This window comes from Leptinotarsa decemlineata, unplaced genomic scaffold (assembly GCF_025532065.1).
Source record: "Leptinotarsa decemlineata unplaced genomic scaffold, Ldec_3_MD MMD2_tig00026361_RagTag_RagTag, whole genome shotgun sequence".
NCBI lineage: Eukaryota > Metazoa > Arthropoda > Insecta > Coleoptera > Chrysomelidae > Leptinotarsa > Leptinotarsa decemlineata.
The window spans coordinates 8,043,272-8,065,646 of record NW_027412704.1 but is presented as its reverse complement, the minus strand read 5'-3'; the positions used below and the strand labels follow the sequence as shown (position 1 = coordinate 8,065,646).

Sequence of the window (22,375 nt, the reverse complement as noted above, 5' to 3'; positions counted from 1 at the left end):
GAATGTCACTTAGTACTTGTACTGGCGCAAAATGGAACATAGCATTCATTAATTATCTAGTTTTGAAAACGAAAATAGTTTTTGTTTCCAAATAAACAACTGAAGATTTTGAGTTACTATTTTTCTCTACTTCGCTTTTTTTTCGAGCAAAAATACGACAGTACTAAATGTCTTCAGAATCTCCCTTAGAACTGCTACAAAATGGAACTTTCGAAACGGAAATAATTTATGTTCCCAAATAAACAATTGAAGACTCTTGAGTTGTTATTTTTCTCTTCTTCGGTTTTTTTCGAACAAAAATCATTTTAGCTAACCCCTATACACATATAACCCACCTACACACATTATTCGATGTATTTTCCAGTCAATATATTGTTTTGGATCAAAAAGAAAAATTCATATCCACACAAAATGGGCCCTCCTTTTTCTTAGATCCTTGAATTTTTGAAAAATATTTTTAAAACTGACTTTCTTTCAATTGTGTCAGTTCAAGAACTTTAGGTACTGATTTTCATAAATGATAACCAGGATGTCAAAATTACTATTTGTTGTTGAGTTTTAGCAGTTTGTTTTTTTTTCAAGGAGTGGTAACCGTGTTTGATGAATCTTAGGGAATATATTTTCAATTTAATTTAAAGTTTCAACTACTTTATGGTACTATAATTAGTAATGGTACATTGTTTGGAGATTCGTTTTTGAACCAGAGAACAAATTGTTAAAAAAAGGGAATGCAGAAAATTCTGTAATGAAAAGTATTAGTATTTTCAGCTTTGATATTGTTGTCAATATGTTGCTAAAAGTCTATGGCTATCAGTCATGGTATACTTTTTCATTTGTTCTGGCTTCACCGAATCGGTTCGAAATGTATTATTTAATGTATAAACTAGTCATATTCTTCTTTACGTCATTGGTTAAAATAAAACATTTTCAACGTTATTATAAATGGTGTTACAATTATTGTGATAATACAGATTTTTAAAATGATTCCTTGTTATTCAGAGCACCATCAAAAACAATCACATAATGAAATATTCATCAAAATATGTTGAAAAACAAATTTATATGCCATCATAAGAGAAAATTCATAAGGAAAAATTTTATTTATCAATCGTTCGAAATATCAAAAATCCTTTTCAATTTTTTATCTGAAGCAAAACGAAAATGGCAAAAAATATTTTTGATAACTGGCCTGCTAAGTGAATTTAATAATCAAAACAACCAATCTCAAAGAATAGTGGATAAACATCGTGAAAATTATCAGGCATCTGCGAAAGACCTGGGATTTTTTCTTGCTAAGAATCAATACAAATTATACACAAAGATATTTTTGGGTTTACTACATGAAACAAATTTATTCTCTTTATTGGCCACATATTGGGTTAGGGTGAGTATATAGGGATTTAGTTAAGAAATGATTTATGATCCTTGTTTCCTCTCCGGATCTTATTAGTATCCCATTGAAAGCGATGTGAACCCGAAAAAGGCAAATAGTTCCGAGGATGAAAATCCAGAAAGGGATCTTTCGATTTTACAAGGTGACAAAACAGTCCTTGTTTCGTTGAAAAAAAATCGGAGCTCGATGTATATTCTCCCATACGATAATCCGTGCTTAAAAAGCAAGAGGCGTTCTTCCGTATGAAACCCTGAAAAAAATAAAAATAGGAAGTCCATCACGTAATCAACACACCTTGTTTGTCAATGAATCTAGCTCTATTGTGCTCATTTTATATGAATATGTTGGCTGCATGGCCGGGAACGTGAACTAATACCAAACAATGATCATTTGTTCTGTAAACAAGTTAACGATGATTTGAATAATAAAATCATAATGCCATGAAAGATGATCAGAGAATCATACAACCCAACTGATTGATAATATAAGGAAATATACAAATAATTATGATTTATGAAAATACTTGAAGTAATCTTACAATTAAAACTCTTGATGACATTATTGATAATGAAACTTTAGTTGAACTGTTTTATCATAGGTATATGCTTCATTCATCGACAAAAATACATGTAGAAAGCATTCAGACATAGAACCTGAAGTTTGAGATGGCAGAAAATAATGATGAATTTCTTCAAGTATATAGTGGAAAACATTATTTGGAATTAGATTAAAATAGTCTATAAAGAACTATACAATTTTTATCAGCTTCCATCATTAAGGTCCCTCCATGGCTTTCAAGATGGTAAAAGGATAAAAATTATGTATTTTGTAGTCTCAAAAATAATTGATTTTAAATGATTACATATTTGAAAAGAGGTTTTATCATTTGATGTCCCTTAAACAAGTTGTGAAAGCTATGATGTGATGATTATTGTTTGTTGTTGTTATTGTATTTTTTGTAACAGTTTATACCTACTTGTTGGTAGAATTACCAAATGTTTTGATGTCATTGAAATTAAATTGGAGGCATGATGGGATTGTTTAGTTAGAACGACTTCAATTTGTATCTTATGCACATTGTTTTGAGTTTAGTTCATGATTTGAGAACCCAGAAAGCACTTGAAATTTATGGCTTTGGCATTAAAAATTGATGGATCTTTTCTCACATCATATTGAATGGGAAGTTGCTAATGATAAAACTTTTCCTTATCTTTTTGCAAGGCTTTTTACAATTTTTTAGGATGCCTAATACCAAAAATATCGGTGTTTTATCTATTAGGTTCAAGTCACTTATGGTTTTCGACAAGAAAATATAGTATAAAGTTGAGACAAATCATATTATTGTACATCCAATAAAAATAAAATTTCCATTTCCTCCCAATACTATTGAAATATGCTTCCAAGCCGTATTGAGCCGCGACATGTCTGGCCTATATAGGTACAGTGTGACCAATAAAGTCCGCATCATATGTAAATTTTTTTCATTGAAAGCTGTATTTGAAATTTGACTTTGGCAATAATCTCTGCTTTGATTGATATGAAAAATAACTAAAAAAATTTAGTCACATGATTCTGTAGAACTCTAATTGTGGTCGAAAAAGTTGGGTTATTTCTCAGAATATCAAAAAAGTTATTAGATAAACTTTCTCAAGAAAATTTTCAGTTTACGATGAGATGATTTTGATTTCATTTTTCTTTTTTTGTAAATAACACCTCTGTTGCAAAACAAGATTTAGGCCAATCTACATTAAAGTCTCAAGATTTGACAAGCGTGCCATACTCCACACACATTTTCTTCAAAAGTAGCGCTATATTTAATGTATGATTTTCTACAAAATCGAAATGTGGGTATTAAAAATTGGTCACAGGACATAGTTTACTCGTTTTTGTTCTTAATGAAATATCTGTTTTTGAAAAAATAGTCTGTGTCTAAAAGTAATAATACACAACAACATTGAAAAAATGAACTGAGTGAAATTTTCTTAAAAAAATCACTTGTATGAAAATTTAACGCATTTAACATTCAAATTTTTTAATCATTAACAAACTTTTTGACTCTATTCAGTTCAACCATTTCTTGTTGAACAGAAATTATTTTTGGAAAACTGATTATTTGTTATAGATTGGGATCAAGAACAATTAAATTTTGCATCACCTGTGACTCATTTTAAATAGCTTTGTTTCAATTTTGTAGAAAAACACACATTTGATATTGCGCTAACATGTCTGGAATAGTATTGTCGTCGAAACTACGGATTGTACTGAGATTGAGATTGTACTGAGTTTTTGTTTTCAACTGTGTTTGCTTCACTAAAAAAGCAGTTCAGAAAAACATTTTCTAATAACCATTTTGGAATTTTTTTCGGAAAAATAAAAATCTACCATGATGCCAGAGTCAAATTTCGAATAAACCTGTTGATGAAAGAAATCCATACGATGCGGACACACTGTATATGTGGAGATTAAAATGAATTACCAAATATTGACAGTCCATTGATGTTAAGATTATAATTCATTATTCGTAAAACTAACAGTTCATTTCGTTGATAGACAAACTATTATTCGATCTGAAACATCGAGTTACTATCTGTCAAATCCAGGAAAGTATTTGGGCGATCTCCTTCAAACTTAGGGGTCTCTAGATCATGAGCCTCAACGACGCTTGTAATTTGCTCAAAAGTGACTAAAGATTCATATTAGAATTTGATTTCTAGCTTAAACATTATCAGAGTATAAAAGTTGACATATGCATTCTGTGGAAAATTTTATCTCGGTACTTCAATATAATATCTGTTTAAAATCTGTTTTTCCGTTAACCAGCTGTCGCACCCCTACGAACGACAACCCTCAGAAGTCGAAACTTGTACGAGCCAAGGATTAACGAGGTGTTACCTTTTAACGTGTGATTCCTAACACGGAATGGGTTTCTTCAAAAAGTACTTAGTTTTTTAATTGTGGTCAGAAAGTGGAAAATAATGTCAAAATTTTACTGTTTTTTGCGATGTTCGATGTGAAGACGACGTCTAACGTATATATCTCTCAGGAAATCTTTTGTACAAGTCTTATCAACTGAAATATGTTTACTTCCAGGGCATACGGAGCCGCGTCTTGCCTGGCCTATATACGAGACTTCACCGTTTCTGATGCAAACAATAAATTGAGTCGGAAAGTCGCCGTATTCAGGGGCAATTACGCCGATCGTGGGATTGTAAATACCATCTCGAGTTGTGCAGAGCAGTTACGGTAATTTGTCGTGATCACAGGTTCGGACATGTGAAATTACTCAGCTCTGTGTGGTCCGTATCAGTCCGCGTCCGCGAACGTAAGTGATGTAAGAATTATGATCCTGGTGCCCGAAATAGGGGTAGGAGGCTTTTGAAAACAGTCGGCATGACAACTCGCATCGGACCGGAGAAGGACGGCGATATAGCGTGCGTGCGCTCGGCTATAGTGATGTCTGAAACGCTGACAGCCTGCCAGTACTATTACAAACCACTCAACCAATCCGATGCTAGTTCACACTGTTCACAGTGCAAACCGTCTGTCGGGCATAGAGTCCCGCTAGTCGCGCTTTTCAATTTTGACAGTTCGTTTCGTCAAGGTGTACCACGCGGCCGCGAATTCGCTAATCGCTGATCACCGCGGCGCGTCGGTTTCTGTTTTTGTGCTCTCGATTAATTTAGTGATGTGTCCCATTAACATTCTCTTCGATAATCAGCCGGAATCGCTGAGATTTTCTTCGGAGATTCTTCGAATGCGCGACGTGTGTGGTCCCGGCATTGTTTTGTGGAAGGCTATTTCTGCTAATTGACACGTTAAAAACGAGATAAGTGTAACGGAAGAGGTACGCTGGTTAAAATGGCCCTAATCGGACACGGTTTAATGTATGCTATTATTCAGGCACCGTCCCTGGGAATTATATAATACCCGAACTGGTTTGAGATTCGTACGTACGCTTTTCATTTGGAAATCGATGGTTTCTTTGATTCAGTGCGGCCGCTTGGTGATAATTTATTTATAGTCTCTTATCAAGTTGCAGAAATGGTTGTTTTTGTTTAAAATCGTTCTCCATCCACTGAATTCATCTACTTATCACTTGTTGTATAAAACAATTATTATTATAACAAAATGAGAGCTTTTACGACCAATCAAAAATCCTATATGTTTCAAATAACCGTTGTCAATATACACATCTGAATGTAGTATTTAATTTTATATTAGCTGTTTATTTATAGGTGCATTTCGATTCATGGTATAAAGAATAGCATTTAAATTTGTCACAAATACTAATTTTTACTGTTTTATAATATAGGTACAGTCTGGCCGATGGACTTTTCAAATTTTGTGCATAATGGAAATTATAATACCGCCAAAAATTGTAGGTATGTTCGATAAACCATATTAGAATAACTTCACACAAATGTTATTTTTGATATATCGACAGATATAAGAGTTTTTTCGATATATTGAAAATATCCCTCCCTTTTTTTTCACGATATTTCTGAAATTAACTTTATGTTCATATCAACACTTGCTAAGACAATTCTAAACTTTCACATTGTTTTTCCCAACTAATATTCATAGTATTCATAAGTGAAAACGCTTTGAATCAAAATATAATTTTTGTATTTCAATTTTTTGAAGATGCTTCAAATATGTTAGAAGAAATATCAACAAAACTCACAAATATACTCAGTTGTGAACGGCCGAATAGTTATAAACAAACCTGTAGTTTAACAGTTTGAGTTTTTAGAAAGAAAATGTATTTTCGGAAAATAAGCTCAAAATTTACAATACCCATTCCTCAAAAATTATTTTGTTGGCTCTAAAAGATTATCCTATTGCATATGTCGAAGTTACCTCAAAAAACAAACTTTTAATTTTCGGAAATTTCTGTAACAGCGTGTGAAGATGAAGATATTGTCAACGAAGGACATCTTGTTAATTAAGTTCACTATGAAACGGTCCTTAGGATTCTGAAACATCTGAAGCAAACGAGCGCATAACAGATAATTATAATATCGTGTATAAAATTTAGGGCGCAAAACTGTATCAGTTCATAACAGTTTAAAGTACCACGAGAAGTTCTAGTTAGAAAGTCCGCAAAAGGAATATGAATAATTATTTGAGGGTAAAAAAAATGTTTTTTCACACTCGGTGAAAGGAACATATACATAACAATATCAATATCAAAAACCAATACTAAATAAACAAATATTTGGCGAGTTATATTAAAAAAATACATAAAACATTTTTTGGACTAAGTTTGAACATTTCAGTAAAAGTACGAGTATCTGGATACCATGATATTAGAAGAAGCTTTTATGAGTTCAACATGATGGATGTCCATTCCACTGTTCATTTCATCAAAGATGTCGACGATATATCGATCTACTATAGCCATTTTATTCTCCAGACCTTACAATCTTTTTTATGGGATCATTTGAACGTAGTCAAAGATAAAATTTTTTTCCGTGCCAAAGCGCTTACGACTTTCTAAATATATTAGAGAATATGCATATTCCTGCCCTTATACTGAATTCAAAAAAATTCAGCAAGAATGAGAATGATATTTCTTTACTTTCCTCATATCTGTCATTAGATTTAATTAAGAAAATTGTTGGACTTCACTAGACTCATAGAACTAAAAACCAGTCATCCATTTCTTCTTTGGTTTACTTTGTAAGTGAGCCCAGTTTTAGCTGAGAAATATTTTCTATTGGATTTAGAAAATTATGGTCTATTTGTCATGCCTACATGAAATCTACCATTGTTTGACAACAAAACAAATTTATTTTCATTAAAACTGATAGAGTTACTTTCCGCCTGCGAGTAATAGCCAAAAGGTGACAAGTTACGTGAATATATGATTATAGAATATCGTAAATTACTATTTTGATAGATAACGATAGTGTGAATAAGTAATTGCTCATTTTGGACTAATTACGACAAAGCTAAATATGTGTGTGTAGGTACTATTACTACCTAAAAATCTACGGGGTTAGCGTCTAGCTAGAATAAACATTTTATTTATGGAAATTGCTCAATAATCATAAATATGGGTAGTGTTCATCTAGTAATGGATCAGTATATTCATAACCAAAATCAGAAATTGATAACTCAATACAAAACTAATGACACAGAAATATAACAAAATATTTTACACAATAATAAGTTCCATTTTAAAACTGATACTGAGAGTTATAATAATGTATTCTCTTGAGTTGTAAATGAACTTTAATTATGACTGAAATGTTATGTCATAATCTTTATCACAAGAATATAAGCTGAAGATATATCTTATGTGGCTTCAGGTTGATATCATTACATCAATGACGTATAAATAATGTATGTTTCGATTTCAAGAAAGTCCAATCAATAAACTTTGATTAGAGAATTGGAATGTCTGTTGAATCCTATGAATATTACATACCTATATTTCTTGAAATTTTGTTTGAATTGCAAATTACTTACGAATAAGTAGTGAATAATGAAGGGAGATGATATCACTCTTTTTTTAAAGCATTTCCATTCTGTCAAAGCATTTTCAGTTACTTTCTCCTTTTTGAGATTTGAAATTCTCTTATCTCCTCGGAGTATCTCGATGAAAAGAGGTTTCCGTATAGGTTTGCAGTATATGTAGACAGTGGCGTACATACAATTCTGTCTTGTACCAGCGAGAATCCAAAACGAGGTCCAGAAACATTTATTTTGTAAAATAGTATGGAATTTTTTTTATGTTATTTTTTTTCGTATGTTACTTGGATTAAATTTATTTCTATTTCATTTTGGAATATTGGAGGCGAGAACGAAAAAAATTTGTTGAAGTTTCAACTAGCTAGTTATATAAAATATGCCGTTATAACGAAATATACAACCCTCACCTGTCTGTCTGTTTGTCTAAATGCTAAATGCGATAAACTCAAAAACTACCGAATGGATTTCCAAACAGTTTTCACCAGTGGATGATGTGATTGTGAGGTTTATTGATATTTTGTGTGAATTGGTTCAAATATGAGGATGTTATCCGTGAGTAGCCGGGGTGGTGCGGGCATTCATCGAAAACGTCGCCTAATTCCTTCGAAATATAACAATTCAGTATGAATAAATTCTTCTTCTTTCAAAGATCTACAAAAGAAACCGGGATGGATATACACATTTTAAAGTTGGAATTGTATTCACATAATGTGACTGATATATGATAATAATCCTAATCAAATAAATATCTTCATACACGTCATTATTGCACTTCAAACCGTATAATTTAAATTGATATCTTAGGAGTGATCGCAAACTATCGCGCGATAAAGTAAATTCAAGCGGCTTCACAAATCGATAGGGCACGCGTATTGAAGAAAGGTTTTGATTGTGATGGTTTTGTTTTGGATTAGTGAATATTATCAGTTACAGTCTGATTTAATCAATCTGCTCAAATACAAATTTATAGTTGAATTGAATAAAATTTCTGAATGTTCAGTTGGAACTTTCAAACTTTATTGCAACTTTCTTTCTTCAAAACTTTCAAAACTTCAAAACTCTTTCATTTAATTGGGAGTAACAAAAAATTATTTTCGTTTTATTTCACCAAACTCGCAACCAAATTATTTCAATAAAAAGATATATCTCTTTTGGTGTTCGTAGTGAAAAAAATATTAAAATTATTTATAAGCAAGTAAAATAAACCGTTGATGCTATTTCAAACACTTTGCAAGATTATTTCCTATGAATTCATTTTGAGTTGAAATAAAGAAATACTAGTAGTTGTCAAGGCTATACTTTTTATTCGAAGTGAATACTTATTGTAAACTCTTAGAGATATAATTGACTCAATTTCCATCAGTTTTGTTCAAAATTACTGTTTTTTTCAATGTCTTTACAAAACTCGGATCAACAAAACCGTTGCTCTTTTGTTGAATTTTTAGATCTCATTCGGTATGTTAATTTGAGACTCCGTACAGTTTTAACGTTCCGTAGATTACCCCAACACAACCAACTACATCTCAATTATTTTCGGTTAGATTCCAAATCCCAACCCATAATTTATATTTCTCTTTTGCGGCCAACTGTGAAGAAAGATCACTTGATTAACCTGCTCCTATCCGACCCAAAACATCCGATTTAGATTCTTAATCCGCGCACCTATAAGAATGAAAAAAAGTTAGTCGTGGGCTTCGGATTCTTCTGTGCAATATCGCATACGGTTTATTATTTAGAAACGACTCCATGTTTTTGTTACGAATAGTAGAGCATTAAACAAATTGATTGGTCGTGTCCTCAGAGGATTCACAAACAGCACCGACCGTTTTACATGATGATAATGGTAATTGATAATGTGTAATGCCTAATTGTACCTAATTAATGTGCTTGTTCTCTGCAAGATCGCAGAAATTACAATCGTTGAGTTCTTGGTTTTGTTTCGTTTTCTATTGTTATTAATGAACAGTGTTTCCTCGAGGTCTGTCTACAGTCAATAAATAACATTGTTTTCAAAGACTAATTAATCACAGTGTGAATCGAATCTTATATTGAAATCATTCTGTTGATATTCAGAAGACCGCATATTTTCAATAGATACGTTTTCTTTCACTGAAATTCTGAAATTTGTGACCCATGTTTTTAGCGCCAAACATCCTAAGAGTTGCGTAATAATAAGAACAGTGAAAGAGAAATTTGACCCATTTTAAAGCCATTTCAAAGCTAACTCATCAGTCAGATTGAGAATGTCTAATTCCACTTCAGTTAGTAATTTCATATGTAGCAATGGGCATATGAAGAATTCATCAATAGTTTTTCTTCATTTAGTAAAACGTCCATTTGAAATAATTTTCTACAAATGCCTCTAGTTATTTAGCATATTTTTTTGGCAATATCATAAGATTTCTTTTCACTGAGACATTTGTCAGTGTGGATTTTGAGTTCGTTGAAAATTTGATTTTTTTCAAACATAATACCAGGTAAATCAGGTAAATCAAAGTTGAAGTAAGTTTTCAAAATCGATAAGCCATATTCTGCATTTGATGTTGTGTCCTCCAACAAATCTTCTCTATTCATATTGACCACATCATTTGAAAATGAAATTAATTCTTTTTTCAAATTCGTTTTGAGATTTTCATTTCGTGAACAAAAAAACAACAGGGCCTGAAATGGTTCCTTGTGGGTTACTCCACATTCCATATACTTGGTTGTTTTGCCTAGGTTTGTTCTTTCCCTACTACACAATTCTCAAAAAGATTTAACAAAAAATTGCAGCTAGTTTTTGTAATTGTCTAGGTAGTTATTTATATATGTTGTGATTTACTTGAAGTATCATATTACAAACATTTTTCTTCAAGAGACCATAAGTTTCAGCACAATTTCAGATTTTTTGCAAAGTTCATATTCTCATTCTTTTTCGTCTACTTACCTATGTATCCTGTTGTGTTTGTATCTAACAAAAACTACAACAATCAAAACTCCCTGGAATAACTAGAAGTAGCTTATTTTTTACTGTAATGTATTTTTTTAGTATTTTTTCATGCTTTGTGTATATTTTTGTATTTATTCTCGGACGGAATTGTCACATTCTATGGATGATATTGTTTATGAATTGAATATATTCTTTACTAATCAGTTAGACCTAATCTTCAACTCGGTCTTGAACATTGTGTGAAGTTTTTCGTGATTGATATTTGTATCAATTTCGTCACAAATATGCTTGGAATAATCGCGAAATCATGAAAGGGATTTCGGCCTATTTCAATATTCCTAATAGAAAGAAGTTATTTCAGGCAGTTCAAGTTATTTCTTCATATATTGATGTAAACAGGTTTATCAAAAAAATAACTTCTACTTGCTTTTTTCAATATCACATAAGTAATTGGCAACAAAAAAAGTATATTGAAATTAAATAATTTTGAAGACATTAAAAAAATAACAGCTCTGTTGAAAAGTTCGTTCACTAGGATACTATTATTGGGTAATATTAGTGTTTGGTGTCTCAACATTATGTGAGATAAGTATATCACGACATGTAAAGATATGGCGACACTCATTAGTACACAGACAAGCATGCATACTCAATTATTTTTGATTGTAATGAAAAGGACACAGTAAAGGTCAATGCTAGTGCAACTTTCAATGTTCTTGGCAAATTTGTACTGATACTGAATAAGATTCCGTAATACAGGTGTCATTCGAGTTGATTTCAAAATGTAATTCCTCCATGTTAATGTTTTACCATTTAAAAAAGAAATTACTAACCTACAATTTCATCCTGATCGATTGGTAGAATATACCTCCCCAGAGAAAACCCAAAAAGGCTTTATAGCACCTGTTCACCGCTTTCAAAATACACTGCTTCAATAAGTTTTATTTTTTGATTGACGAAGGATGCCCTCATTAACCTTCTTTGTGAATTTCAGCCAATTAAAAATAACATTTTACTCTTGAAACATATCAAAATCAACTATCTTGCAATCCGTAATTTTACGTGGATTGGTAACCACTTATAACCGACTCCTTTGGTTACAGGAATATGTAAACTTGTGGCTCTTGCCCAAAGTTGTATATTGGCCAAACAGGGAGAAGATTTTCCCAAAGAATTAAAGAGCATATAAGTAGTTTTGTAAATAGAAAGACTAATTCTACTTTTACAAACCACCTTTGAGCAGAAGGACATGAGCTCAATCATGAATACGATGTGTTACATTTAAAAGAGAATAGTTTGAAACTCAATCTTCTAGAATGTTTAGATTCAGGAATTCGGGTAATATACTGAATGATCAGTTAGAATTGAATAACTCCCCGTTACTTAATATTTTTTCAAATGTGGAAACTGGGACATAATATGTAAAATTAGTTACTAAAGACACGCCCAAAGAAGCCATTGTATGGCGAAACACGTGTTGCGTTTTTGTGAAGTCGTTTAGTGAATATCTCACAATGAAGTGTTTTTTGAATACGTTTCTTTGGAATTGATTTAGACTAACTTTAAACAGACAGATGTATTTCAAACACTCGTACACTCATCAAGAATCGGTGGATTGTATGATTCCAAAAGAGCAAATACTAGGGAACGATCGGTACCGATATGTATGCCGATTATTTATTGGCATCATCCGAAATCAAAAGCTTTACCCTAACAGGAATGTAATGTAAAATTTTTCATTTGCGAACTATATAACCTCCAGACAGTCAGTTGTAAGTAGATATGTACTTAGAGGAATTTTGAAGGAAATGAGGCCACAGCTGGATGTTGATTCCTGGATTTCGGAAGCCACTTTTTTCTTCTTCTGTTTATTTGTGGAATAACTCAATCCCATGTTGTTGTTGAAAATTACTGGTGAATCTGCCAAATATGAGAATGATACTTGAATGAGTGAACAAATGTGTATGTATATCTACAGAAAAGAGGTGAAAAATAAATGTTTTCGAAAACCTAGTTAATAACAGTTGTTCATCTAACATGTTACATCCAATCTGAAGACTATCAAAATCAAAAACGTTCATCAAAATCAATACGCATTACACCAACCAATCGATTAAAGTGGCTTCATGTGTGGTACAATCAGTATTCAATACGAGAATATTTCGATAATGTCACCTGAAAATTCCCAACGTGAATTCCATGAATAATTTTGACACTGATAATTCTGGTAAGAATATTCAGCCATATCATAGGAATGAAAAAACCTGCAAGTTTCAGTTAATCAATCGTTTTTCATGTGAGTCGCTATATTTTCACTGTAACTTGTTTTCTATGGGTTCATGTGTATTGGAGATGGAAAAATGAACATTCGGCGTATCACTTTGATTTCACAAGAAAACCTTCGATAGCCATATCAGAAAATCTCATTATCTCCTTTTTCATGTTCTTTAATGTTCCAATAATTGCTTAGTTACCTTACCAGTAGTGAATATATAATTCACATTTTGAAGTCGTAGTGAATTCAGTGAATACATTCGGAATTTTCAAGATGGATTTTAATTGTTCAGTGTCAAGGTTATGCGCGTGTAAGCGACTGAGAATGAGGTAGGAATGATAAATAAAACACGAGAGGAATATATGCCAAACTTTAAATAGTCAACAATTATTTTAAAATAATTTCTAACAAATTATATATTCGATAATTACAAAAATGATAAGAAGTCTTCAAGAAGTTGGAGCATGAAAATTTAAAGACATGAGTTCTCCATTCAAATGAAATCGAATTGTCTGCTGTTATTCCACTTAATCTAAAAAATAGTCTATGAAAAATAAGGAGAAAAGAGAGAAAAGAAAGAAGTGAAAATATTAAAGATGGGTGAAGAAATTGGATATAGAAGTAATATAAAAGGATAGGAGTAGATATGAGCAATCTGATTCTCTGTAGAGTCGGGAGGGTGAGTGCAGGCCTACAGCACTTAGGCCACATGTGACCCATTGTACACCCTCTCGAGGAGTTGTCCTCCTAGGTCATCGCCATCCTGTCCTTTCCAGGAAGGTGGACAGGTCACTAGAAGACATCTCCTTTATATTGGCAGGTGTAGGCCAAGACTCGCCGAACGCACACTCTCTTATTGACGATAACTCCGGACACTCGCATAGGACATGCCTGACAGTTTCATCTTCCTGTTCGCACATCCTGCATTGATGTGTGTCCTCCAGCCCCATATTATGGAGGTGTTTCCTAAGTTAACAGTGGCCAGTCAGAAATCCTACTGTCAAGCGTATATTTTTCCTGGTCATCGCCAAACATTTCTTCGGCGCCAGCTTGCCAGGGTCGCCCAAGGTGATCCTGGTAAGATTACATCCTTTGATTTCATCCCATCCCTTTAAGGATTGAGCATGGGTGTAACATTTGACTAGTTCCGCAATTGTCGAAGTCATCAGGCCGTGGGTGCCACTGGGTCCTAAAATTCTTAGTCCAGCCGCTTCCTTGGCTAAAGAGTCGGCAATGCGATTACCTCTGCTCCTGTTGTGCCCTTCAACCCACCTCAGGATAATGTTATTATATACCGAGGCTTTGGCTAAATCTTGGTGGCACTCTAGTACTAGCCCTGAGGTAACACGTTGTCTTTTCAAGGCTAATAGGGATTGCATACTATCAGTGCAGATTGTTATGTTTTTTCCAGAATTTCCTTTCCAGGTTATTTCTTTTGTGGCGATTGAGATACCAGCCAGTACTGTTTGGACCACGCTGGTATTTTTTCCCATTTCCCACTTAATCCTTAGGCTTAGTGATCTGGACCAAACGCCACATCCTGAGCAATCTTTGGTTTTTGAGCCGCCTGTATATATCCGTATTACATTTGTAGCATCTGATTCTATGCAATCTGATTACTCTTCAAGATTTTTCGATGATCAACAGATATAAAGAATGTTGAAAAGCCAGCTGAGAGTTATTTCCGAAAGTAAAATGCTCAGTAATACATTTGCATCCCAAATACTTGGGAAGAATAGTATGTGTCTTTTTAGTGGCAATGTTTTTGTATTTACGACTTGATACTTTCTCTTATTTGTTTTTCATGCTTTGTACTACAAACTATCAATTTGTTTCTATTCAGTTTGTAAAAATGAGCCTAAAAAAATTTCACCAGCTATTTGAGGCGCCCAACATGGGGCTCCGTATGTCCTTGAACTAAGTTTCGCTTTCGCGAAATCTTTCGTGTTTTCTCCAAGAACATAACAATTATGCAATGTCAAGTTAGCTGAAACAAATAATTTCAATCCAGTTTTCATTTTTGTATCCACACGTGTTCATTGTATTGGATGTGGAAATCAAATACGTATCGCGCATTTCCGAAAAATGTGTCCGTTGCTCCAATATTCAAATGAATTCCACAGGAATGTTGAATTTGAAATATTGCCGTACTGTTATTTCGTGGCTCGCGGCATTCGACTGATTTTCGTCGCTTTTCGTTTGTTTTCACCGCACACCGAGACCGGGGTCAATTTATCAATTTCAGTTTTCGCTGCCTTGACATTTTTGTGTTATATGGACCTTTTATGTTTGCTGTAGTTTGTACAGCAACATTAGCAGAAATGTAATATATGAAGAGTTCTCTATTGTTTATTCTTTTATTTTATATATACGAACCACATTATGAGATGATATATAACCATTTTCATAACATACATTTTGATGTATTACGAGGCGAACAACAGATGCATTATCTTGTCAACATATTAAATAAAATTCTGTATACGAGTGCGCTCCATTACAAAAAGTATGGAAATATGGGTGTAAAACAACAAAGTACGGTACAAAATGGCTTTGGGAACACTGCTGAACAATTATTTTACGATTCTGATACGAGGGGGAACCGATAGTTGTGGAAAAGGCTACGGGGACGGTTTGTAAAGTTTTTGAAATACAGCCAACCAGCTCAAACACCTCCTAAAATTCGTGCTAGTATTTTTTGCGGGTTAAGTAATAATGTACATTGACTTATTAGTTCAAATGTCATTCATACAAATTGTGCTGAAAAAACATAAAACAAAACATATTACTTGCTCTCTTTCTGAAACTTATCAATTTTTGTCGATATTATTACTAGAATACATATTGAATGAATTTATTTGTTTTGGAACTTGAAATATTTCTTATAATTCATCAGCAATGAGATACATGTAGTGTAGATATTTTTCATAGCATTATATATTTTTCGAAAACAATAATTTTAGGAAGTGACAGAAACAATGAATGAAAAAATACAAACACAACTGTATGCGCCAAAAAACATGTATGATGTCAGAAGTCTCTGAGTCTCCATATGTGCATTTTTAGTACTTTGAAGGGGCTTCAAATCAGTGTCTGATCATTGCAAACATATCTGCGGGTTGTATTCCCTCCCTAGCTCGACACTACTGGTTCCTCCGTACCATTTTTGCTGCTGTACTATGCGTAGTGTTGTTTTATAAATATGTTTGGGTTAGTGGTTCTTGAATAACATTGAAGTTGTGTAACTTTCACGTTTCTGGAAAGAGATTCATTAGAAAAATAATGGTTGATAAATACTGTAGAAGATATTACGGTGCCAAACCCAAAAAAGGTGTTCATAAAAATGCCCACCTTGTAGAGGCCTATAACGTCGCTCAAATTATGAAGTTTTTGATATGGTGCAATATAAAAATGTATCAGATTCAAGCTTGTCCAAGAATTTCACGGTAGATAATTCTTTTGAAGAAATATGTGAGTGTGTAGTTGTAATGATAAATATAACTGTTTAATTGGCATTTGGGCTAGAATAGCGAGACGTGAATTAAATTATGATCAGTGATATACACCATGTTTTTTTTCATATACCTGAGGAAAATATGTCCTTTCGATTTATAGTTGTGGTTATTTAACGACAACATGTTTACACAACATTTTATTTACATTCATATAATTATATATAATGAACTGGATACTATCGTTGTTCCAAATTAATGATGCGTCAAATTAAAATTTCCAACAGCTGTATCTTAGTCGTATGAAGAATTCGAAAACAGTCTATTTCAACAATTTATTTCATGTATTTCCTGTCCATAGTTCCATGTTTGAAATGAAATATATTTTGTAGTTTTGTTAATACTGTCATAATTTAAAAAAATGAATTTCGGATGTCCCGGGCTCCCAATTTCGTTTGACGTCTTTATGTATACAATTATTTAGGCGTATTAAAGTAGAATTCAACAATCCGGTTTATGTGAGAACTCCTCTTTTTCTAAGTATACTTATTTTCTATGCCTAATAATTATGATCAAAGTGCTGTGCATGATGATATTCCCGCAGATTCAATCTGCATGTAATAACGTTGTGTGAATAACAACAGAAAATAATAAATGATCACAAAGTCCATACCGTGTGTAAGTAATACACCGACTTATGCGTGCCGACTTCTGCTAGCGGTGTTGCCAGCTCAGAATTGACTTATTGGAACTAAAAAGGATCAGCCACACATGACATGAGTTTTCAGTCAAGTTTTCTTGAACTCCGAAGTTTTTGACGAGTAGAACAAATAGTTTGATGAGTGAGGGGCTCCAAATGAACCAGTACTGTATAAAACTTTACTATGGGTCACCATATCGGTAATCTGACTTAGATCGTGCTGTCAAAAAACCCCCAGTTCAAACCGTTTTCCAGGAATATTCATAAATTGACCCCTTTTTGAAGATCCATGGAAGACCCATGACCTACTAAGGATCACGATGTCGATATAATAATAATAATAATAATCGTCTTCATTACTTTCAAATAAATATATACAAAAAATAGATCAAAAATACTGACAACTATCCTAAATATCAATGAAAATAAAGGGCGAAGTTTATTTTTGTAAAGTGTTGAACACCATCAAAAATATTCTTCCACTAAACCCAAAAACAGGGATGTTTTCTAATTTGATGTAACATTTTAGGTACTCATTGCGAATGCATTCTTCATTGAAAATTATCTATTCCAGAATTGAATCGTAGAAAGGCAAGGAAAAAAAAAATATATTTCAACTTGGAATTGTGTCCTTTGATGGTCTTCCCCATTAACTATTGCTATACACCCCGCATTTTATTTATAATGACTCATAGTCATACTCACGTACCTGTGAATACTCAAAACACAAGCATCGACAGTTTGGAAAGTAAATAAAACTTGAAAATTCAACCGTATCAATAGAGTATATCTTCCATCAAAATATGAATACGTAATGAGTTATTTTATGTGAAGTTTCATTAATGAAGTATTTATTTATGACAATGCAGAAGATGAGTCCTAAATTAATCTTTCAATTTTTCAACACTATCGTTTCAAGTTCTGAAGGAGTTGAGTTGTAGAGGCTATATACTTGATAACTAAACGAGCGTCTGAAAATTTCAGTCAAAAAAAAAGGAACACTCAATAATTCTCTCCTTCTGATATTTATGTTGTTTATATCAGTGCGATAAATTATTTTACGATGAAGATGCCCTGGCTTTTTTTTGACAATAACGCTATGACATATATTAGCAAAATGTAGCTTCCTCTTGTTCTCCATATTCAGCCATTTAATTTCCTCTAGTTTATGCAAAATTCTTTGCCGTCTTCGTACTCCAAAAATCAGACGTAGACATGAATTCTGAACTTCTTGGATTTTGTTTTTGAATTGTACAGTTAAATTAGGTCCATACAGAGCATCCGCCTAATTATATAATGACAAAACTAGTGTTTCACAGAGTATCTTTTTCATGTTCATTGGAAAAAGACGTCGGTTTCCGTAAATCAACTTGATGTTAGAGTATGCACGCTTTATCATCATTTTGCTCAAGCCAGAAGCCATTACCACGCCTAGATTTTTTGTTTCATAAATTAACGCTATCTGCTTATTATTTATATTAATATTAATATCCGCAAGTAAGGTTTGTCTATGATATTTACCTCCAAACAGCATGAACAGATTTTGTTGCATTAAGAAGCAAGCAGTGATCTGTGGCATAACTGATAAAATTCTTCAAATCCTCATTCATAACCACACATGCATTTTCTATTTCTAGTTCTTAAGACTTGAAACTATAGTATAGCCGAGTATTATCAGCATAGAGATGCACATTGCAGTTTTGGATTTTAGTAAGAATATAGGAAGGGGATATGGAGAACAATAATGGACCAAGTATGGATCCTTGTCGAACCCCAGATCTCTGAGTCATATAATCCGAGCAGACACCATTCATACATACCTGCTGTTTTAGGTTTTTGAGATAATTTTCTATCAAGTTACAAGCATTGTTGGAGAAGCCCGTGTATTTCAAAATGCGAGGATTTTTAATCCTGAAAATGTGTAAATATTTTGACTGGCTACTGTCAACTAAGGAAACGCCTCCACAATATAAGGCTAGTGGACACACCTCTATGCAGGATGTGTGAACAGGAAGATGAAACTGTCAGGCATGTCCTATGCGAATGTCCTGAGTTATCGTCAATAAGAGAGTGGTGTTCGGCGAGTCTTGGCCTACACCTGCCGATATAAAGAAGATGTCTCCTAGTGACCTGTCCACCTTCCTGGAAAGGACAGGATGGACGGTGACCTAGGAGGACAACTCTTTCCAATTAACTTCCTGAAACTGAACTACAGAAATTAATTTTACTTTGTCAAGGTGACCACCGACAGACTAGTTTCGAAGTATCTGCTTCTCATCGGTCATATGAGTCTTTCATATGAACTGAAAATGTATCTGATCTCTTGACTGTTCAAAATCACCCTCTGATATTCATGACAACATAATTTTTTGGTTTGGGAGTCGAAATTTTTCAAAAAATTCCGGGAAAGTGACTCAGAGAGGTTTCATACTTGCGGTGAAACACCCCACTTTGTTTTATAAAATATTAATTGTTCCCCGCGGCTTCGCCCGCGTGACATACTATTTTGAGGAAATATTCAATATATTTTTTTATTAACCCAAAACTTCAGGTTTCCAACTTCAAAACTGACGAAATTCAATACAATTCCCCTTGGGGGTGGAAATTGCTGATTCCCTTTCTTGACGCTTATTTACACTATACAAAGAACCTACCTGCATATTTCAAGATTCTAGCTTTGGCTGTACGTTAATATAATAGCGGGCAACACCTAGTAATTCATATTTTTACTTCAAAAATACAGTAACTATTAAATATGCCAACCGCACTAAGTACGGAATAGCTTCGAGAATCGAATTATGTTGCCTATAAAGATATTCGCATAACTAACACAACTGTCAACGACGTCTGCCCTAACGCGTCTGCCCGCCTTCTCGGCGATGGCGCTTCATTGCTTGTACCGCCCCTCTACCCCCGCGCATCGTTCCCCGTCGTCTTACGGTAGATGCGACGCGTATTGGCTTACTGCGTTGCGTCAAGTTAATTTTATCGTGGTAACTTTCAAAAGATTCGTCCAAATTACTAAGTGTGAAAGACAAAGTTCATCTATATTAAATACTTAAAACAACAAATTGAAGAATTAACTGTCCTAAACAAATGAAAATATTTCCTTGTATGCATGAATTTGTCGTGGTGCTTATCGATGTAAATTCAAATGATATTATTCAGCGATTGTATTACTTGGACTCTGGGGCTTTCTTTGTATAATTAGTCAACATCGGTAGATTGGCATCACTGCATGTTCCTAGAAACTACAAAACTTTGCCGCCGCGTCCTTTTCACCCCCCCCTCCTCCATGTAAAGCTCAGGACAAGCCCACCTGATGTTGGTAACGGCGTTTTAACATGCAAACCCCGTCATCGCGGAATACGGCCACATGGCTCGCTGTAATCTCATTATCTCAATTTCACCTTTGTAAAGTGATTACATCAAATGGGACAACTTTATCTTCTTTATTAGTTGGGTGATAGTTAAATGTCGAGCTTGGCTCCGTAGTGGGATTCTTGATTTTGTAAAGAGGAATTGAGGTGTCGGATATCAGAAAACGTTTTTTGTTGACGCATTAAAATAAAATTTCTCGAATTACGAATCTTTTACTTACACTTACAACAGTTTGATTTGTAAATTAACAAGCAATCCGGGAGTGTTCAACTAGGTTTTCCAATTCGATATGCGAAATTTTCTTTCACTTTTAATTTTATTCAATTAAGTAGAGAATGAAACAATAATAGTTGTGGACTAAAACATATAGAAAACCGAGCAGGAAGCTATGAACCATTGAAAAAAATATTAGATTGGATCGTAGTCCACAAACTACTCAATGAAGCACGAATATCCCCTTCTGACAAGGTTTTTACACAAGTGCTAGTTGGAGTCTGGTTAGGGTTTTACACAAGTGTTAGCTGGAGTCTGCTGATAGTTTTACACAAGTGCTAGCTCGAGTCGGGTGAGGGTTTTACACCAGCGCTAGTTGAAGTCTGGTAAGAGTTTTACACAAGTGCTAGACGGAGTCTGGTGAGGGTTTTACACAAGTGCTAGTTTGTCAAATCTGGTGAGGGTTTTACACAAGTGCTAGTTGAAGTTTGGTGGGGGTTTTACACAAGTGCTTATCTACTAATTGCTGTCTGATGAGTATTCGACATCCGTCCACAGGAATAACTTGTTTGAAACAGTATTTTGTTGAATTTCAGTGAAAGGCGTGAATCATGAGTATTTTTGGTGAACTTTCTTTAACACCGAATTTGATGTCAGTATTCGATGTAATTACATTCGGTTTCTCTTTGGCACACGGAACAAAAGTATTAGACACTACTAAATTGTACCAGGGTCTGGAAAATTCGTTTCATTTCTCGATAACAGGAAGTATGAAAACCTACCAGATCAAGCTTATTACCGGTGAAAATTGATGGTGTACTAATGAACATCAAACCACTGCCTTTTGAACTTAGTTTCAAAGCCAGTGGGGTCACTAGAAAACGTGTTACGGAACCTTGAACAGCTCATTCATTTAAAAAGTATGTTGTGCAAAAAAGGCACAATATTGGATTTGCCACGAAAATATGTTTTCAATGATGTATCAAAGTCAACATGTTACCGAAAAATTATTTATCTTTGCAATGTATTGAACTGTTGCTAATGGACCGTATTAAACTTTTGTTAATGGGCTAGTACGACCCTGAACTATTCAACAACCAAGCTTGTTTGACGGAAAAAATTCATTTATGTGAATGAAAAAATGATGTTTGCCATTATAAAACAAAATATATCATGAATTTTCAAATAATTTCAATCTGTATATATATTCATAGTTATTCTTCTGTTTAAAATCTGTTTTTCCGTTGCTGTTGCACCCCTGAAGAACGACAACTACAAGTCGTAACTTGTGCGAGCTAAGGACTAACGAGGTCTTACCTTTTAACGTGTGATTCCTAACACGGCACATCAATGGAACATCATTTGTTCCGTGTGAATGATGTTCAAAAGGTAGAAAATAAAATCAATAACTATTTGATTATTTTCTGTCAAATTTCATTGAGAATTGGTGTTTATTGTGAAACATATTCTGTTCAGAAATATTCATCATTAATTGCTGCAAATGTGAAATATATTCTGGAGACATAAATGCTTTTGGAAGTTAATGAAATTTTAG

The 22,375-nt window shown here is 33.6% G+C and overlaps 1 protein-coding gene across 10 annotated transcripts in view; it reads left to right on the top strand.

The window, feature by feature from the left end:
• Ptl (prothoraxless) overlaps positions 1 to 22,375 on the top strand; it is a 491,222-nt gene that overhangs the window by 391,457 nt on the left and 77,390 nt on the right. The window contains exons 1-2 of one of the 10 annotated variants that reach the window (XM_074185114.1): positions 5,322 to 5,339; positions 5,706 to 5,775. The exons of 7 other annotated variants lie outside the window; for them this stretch is intronic. The gene's annotated coding sequence lies outside the window, so the exon portion shown is untranslated. Of the gene's footprint in view, positions 1 to 4,856; positions 5,340 to 5,705; positions 5,776 to 22,375 lie in introns of those variants that run through there. 2 more of the 10 variants (XM_074185110.1, XM_074185111.1) reach the window with 2 other exon arrangements.